This window comes from Oncorhynchus kisutch, linkage group LG18 (genome assembly GCF_002021735.2).
Source record: "Oncorhynchus kisutch isolate 150728-3 linkage group LG18, Okis_V2, whole genome shotgun sequence".
NCBI lineage: Eukaryota > Metazoa > Chordata > Actinopteri > Salmoniformes > Salmonidae > Oncorhynchus > Oncorhynchus kisutch.
In genome coordinates, this window is record NC_034191.2 from 62,066,405 (window position 1) to 62,072,205 (window position 5,801).

The following is a 5,801-nucleotide window of genomic DNA, read 5'->3' on the forward strand; positions in this document are numbered from 1 at the left end:
ATGGTGCAAGAATGACTGCAATTAATTTATTATTGAATATTGTGATGGACAAAGCTTTCTAAAAACTAAAACGTACACAGCCTCTGCTTAACAAACTCAAACTCTAGATCGAATCGTTCCATGGGCTGCATTTCGCGAACGACTGTTCTTATCACCAGGAGAGGAAGAGGAAGAGAGAGGCCCAACTTGGCGGAAAATGGGTCTCCTTCCAGCAGGTGGCGTTTGTTCGTTGTTTCGCCTACCAAGCAAGGAGTTTTTGCATGGATGTCCAATGAGAGCGTCGAATTTGGTCAACAAAAAATAATGGCTTATTTGCTACGTGAGGTTTAATTGATCGAACATAAGTTTCGTAATACTTAAGTTGTTACAAGTGTATTGCTATAAGTAGGAACACGTGACATCTCGGTAACTTTGGGAGAAAAAAACAGAAGAGGAAAGAGGCCACTTTTTGGAGGCAAAATAAATAAATGCTGAAACTGATGTTGGGCAATCAAATTCGATATGTAAATAAACGAAATTCGTTAAGGCTGGATCATTGACATAGAGCTTATTTGACACTTCTCCAGCGAAATGAGGCCCGCCATGCATTTATGAAAGCACTTCTTTCTAAAGCTCAAAATATGTTTTTAGTTTTTTACAGTTCTACGGGAATATACAAATATATGTTAAATATGTTATTTTTATTGATTGTAACAATTATGGGATTGTGCCATGTGTGATAACAGGTGGCAAATTGTTTAATAAGAAACTCGGTTTCCTACTATAGGCAGTTGGCTGCATAGTGATTGTAACATTGTAACTCATATGCAGATGTACACGCACGCACCAACATTTTCTATGGGCATAATCATAGAATGACATATAATTTGAGGCTATTTCTTCCTATTCCCAAAAATAAGTTTTAAGCCTACCTGTTTGACAGGCACAATTATGCTAGTCATTGATTTTGGAATAGCCAAATACTCCAATATTGTCGCATGCACTGAAATAAAATAAATACCTCCGTGTCTGGAAAGGGTTTGGTGTGTCTGGTTAAAACCAGGGCTCGAATTGAGTGAGGGCAACACATACCCTTGTTAAAGAAAATGGAAAAAACGGATATCTATTGTTTGCTTTAAATAAATTAAACGTATCCAAAATATATCAAGCGTTCTATAACAATGCTTAACTCGGTGATGCCTTATGGTAACAACAAGCTATGCCTGGGAAAAACGTGACTCCGATGCATATGGGGATATATTGATTCCTCTCTATGACATTCTGACTTTATGGACTTTGCTATTCTGCCCCTAATAATTGAGCTTTTCTCTTCCTGAAAAGAGAAGATGTTTGTTTAAACCCAGGCTCTGGCTATTCGTGAAACGAGGCTAGTATAGCAAAGCATCTCTCTCCATTGATTACAGGCGATTAACGTCAAAAACCTTAATCGAATATTTAAAAAAGGGTTTCAATAATGAGATATATGCACCAATTTAAAGAAAGTATAGGCGGGAGCTAGACAGCCCACCGTACCGCTTTGTGTACAACGACTCCCATTGTTAGGGCGGAGACAGGTATCTTGTCAGTATCTCTATAGTCTTTGTTATCAACCTGCCTGGCTACCCAGACTCCTTGTTCCGATCAAACGTCACGCCACGCCCACTGACGTTTCTACTCTGCAATGTGAGAAGTATTTGGCGAAGGAGAGAGCAGCGGAAGAATTGAGTCTACCTCATTTATCACCCTCACGGCAGTCTAGCAATGCATTCCGCCAAGAGTCGTTCACAATCTTGTCCGGTTCCGGACACAAACTAGACCTCGTTTCAAATGTATCAAGAAATGATCTTATTTGTATGTCTAAAACATGAAAATTGTTTAAAGTATACGTTTGTTTACAAGTCTCAGTCACAAATGACAGGTCCATTAACTCCTATGGTTAACGAGAGGCTCGTAGAATCATGGCTCTTTCGAGTTTGTTTTCTATCTTTCGCCGGTAGGGGTCCTGCATGCTCTGGGCATTATTGACTCAAATGAACGACATGAGTCGAAAGATTCTTTATTTTGACTGAACGAGTCGAAAAGATTCGAGTCAGTAAAAAGAGCCGACCTTCCCAATGCGCTTTATCCTATGGGTATCGAATTATAGCTACAGTGGAGATTCACACACAATCACACGATAGGTCCCCCCACAAGTTATTCATATTTTTTTTGTCCACATATGGCGCATGTGCAGGACTTATTTTCACACGAGGTTCAAGCAGAGAAAAAGTGGGTCTACAAAGACCCGTGTTTGGAGAGTGTTTTAATAATACGATCCTTTAGATGCGTTTTCTCAATTATTTGAATGAAGTATAAAGCCTTTATTTATTTTTTTACAACAGCTTTACCTAACAAAGTTGTTCATTGCTGTGATCTTTGTAAATTCAGTTCTATTCACACATCTATGTTGTTAGATCTCATTGACATCAAATTGTTGTTTGAGCTGCCCTTAAAGGTGCTATTCTTTTAGGATAATATATCAATTTTCCAACTGAAACTGTTGAGGATTTTGTAGCCTCAATACAACTAGGAATTGACATTTTAAACTGTAAATGTAATACAATGTATATGAGACCACGACGTCGAGATGTTACTATTCCCTCTGCTAAAATGTACTGGAATGTACTGGAATACAGCACTAGGACAAGTGAACAGGAACAAAAATCCTGTTGTTGTCTGGCAAGTATTGCATATATAATAAGGTGAAAGAAGTATCATACAAACTCATTCACCAAATCTAGTCATTCTTAAAATCTTCTATGAATCTACATTCAATTATACATAGATTTAAAATAGCTATAGATAAGGAATGTGTAATTTGTGGTTGTGACCCAGAAACTCTTGACCATTTATTTTGGGGCTGTTCTTATGTCAGAAGATTTTGGAGTGAGTTAGAAGATTTTATTTGAAAAATAAATTACTATTAATGTTAATTTAAGAGACTCTGATAATGTTTTATTTTGATCCAAATGATATGACCCTGGTTTAACTTTCATTGTTCATTTGTTTATTTTTCATGGAAGATTCTTTGTCCACAAAATGAAGTGGGCAGAGAACAAACCCCTCTTCACATTATTTAAGATATCATTTAAATATTATTTTGAAATTATCAGTAAATGTAAAAACAAAAAAGCAATACGCACCATAAAACGTTTTGACAAATTGAAATGTACTCGATATGTAATACCCCTCTGACTGTTAGGTTATGTACTCTTGTTTCTATATTTCTGTTTTTGTATTTGTTGTGTTCATAATAGAAAATATATCTTTTTTTTAAAGTTGAAAAACCAATGATTTCCCCCCCAAAAAATATATATATATATCAATAAAAAATTAAAATAATTAGATCTCATTGACATGAGAAAATGAGGTGTAAACCCAAGATCTCACTGAGATTCCCATTCTCACCAGCAGATGGAGACAACCCCTTTATTCGGCGTAAAAAAATCCCAGCACGACTTACCATAGAGAGACTGTATCTGTATCTCTGTGTATTCAGCATTGCATGTGTTACTTGTCCCTGCTGTAACTTGTATAATTTTAGCTTATTTTGTCCTATCAATTGAGCCTACTCATTTCATCACTTCCCTTCCCCATCAGTTTACCATCCAGAGTATCCCTCGTAGCCTTGAGGTCTGTCAGTCCTGGAGTTCCTCTGTGGTCACCACTCTGAACGCCCTGCTGTACTCCTTCTCTCTGGTGTTCAGGCCAGACATGGTAGGTTTAATCATAATATAATATATCATATTGCCTAATCAGGTCTGACATAGTACTCTAGGTATTCACTCTCAGATCAGACATGGAAGTTTTATTCATAATAGAATATAATCTCGCCAGATCTGGGACCAGGTTGTAGTACCATTTTCACAACTTGTAATTTTCAGATTCCTTTGCTACCACATCACTATCAACATTTGTCTGCTAGCATTAATCTACAATGTTAAACATTTCATTGGCTTTCAGTCCTCTCACCAGTCAAAGGTCCCTCCCAGTTGGTGTGTAAAATCTCTTCCTGTACTGTAAGATTAATTACATATTCATGATTCATGGGCCTTTCAGTGGTCTAGGTCAATTTCTTAGAGGAAACCAGTTCACTCAACTCAGACTCATTCCCATCTCATTTTCTCGGCGTAGACTTTGTTCTTCATAACTTTATCTTATTGTAGGCCTACTTGTAGATCTGCCCAGATATCAACGTTGATATTTATTGTCATTTTGATATTGTGAATTAGGAATAATGAAGTACAATTGTGGCCAAAAGTTTTGAGAATTACACAAATATTAATATTCACAAAGGATGCTGCCTCAGTTTGTATGTTGGCAATTTGCATATACTCCAGAATGTTATGAAGACTGATCAGATGAATTGCAATTAATTGCAAAGTCCCTCTTTGCCATGCAAATGAACTGAATCCCCAAAATACATTTCCACTGCATTTCAGCCCTGCCACAAAAGGACCAGCTGACATCATGTCAGTGACACTCTCGTTAACACAGGTGTGAGTGTTGACGAGGACAAGGCTGCAGACTGTCATGCTGATTGAGTTCGAATAACAGACCGGAAGCTTCAAAAGGAGGGTGGTGCTTGGAATCATTGTTCTTCCTCTGTCAGCCATGGTTACCTGCAAGGAAACACGTGCCATCATCATTGCTTTGCACAAAAAGGTTCTTCACAGGCAAGGATATTGCTGCCAGTAAGATTTCACCTAAATCAACCATTTATCGGATCATCAAGAACTTCACGGAGAGTGGTTCAATTGTTGTGAAGAAGGCTTCAGGGCGCCCAAGAAAGTCCAGCAAGCGCCAGGACCATCTGCTAAAGTTGATTCAGCTGCGGGATCAGGGCACCACCAGTACAGAGCTTGCTCAGGAATGGCAGCAGGCAGGTGTGAGTGCAACTGCAGGTGTGAGTGCAACTGCACGCACAGTGAGGCGAAGACTTTTGGAAGATGGCCTGGTGTCAAGAAGGGCAGCAAAGAAGCCACTTCTCTCCAGGAAAAACATCAGGGACAGACTGATATTCTTCAAAAGGTACAGGAATTGTACTGCTGAGGACTGGGGTAAAGTCATTTTCTCTGATGAATCCCCTTTCTGATTGTTTGGGGCATCCGGAAAAAAGCTTGTCCGGAGAAGACAAGGTGAGCGCTACCATCAGTCCTGTGCCATGCCAACAGTAAAGCATCCTGAGGCCATTCATGTGTGGGGTTCCTTCTCAGCCAAGGGAGTGGGCTCACTCACAATTTTGTCTAAGAACACAACCATGAATAAAGAATGGTATCAACACATCCTCCAAGAGCAACTTCTTCCAACCATCCAGGAACAGTTTGGTGAGGAACAATGCCTTTTCCAGCATGATGGAGCACCTTGCCATAAGGTAAAAGTGATAACTAAGTGTCTCGGGGAAAAAAACAAAGATATTTTGGGTCCATGGCCAGGAAACTCCCCAGACCTTAATCCCATTGAGAACTTGTGGTCAATCCTCAAGAGGTGGGTGGACAAACAAAACCCCACAAATTCTGACAAAAGCCAAGCATTGATTATGCAAGAATGGGCTGCCATCAATCAGGACATGGCCCAGAAGTTAATTGACAGCATACCAGGGCAGATTGCAGAGGTCTTGAAAAAGAAGGGTCATCACTGCAAATATTGACTCTTTGCATCAACTTCATGTAATTGTCAATAAAAGCCTTTGACACTTATGAAATGCTTGTAATTATACGTCAGTATTACATAGTAACATCTGACAAAAATATCTAAAGACACTGAAGCAGCAAACTTTGTGG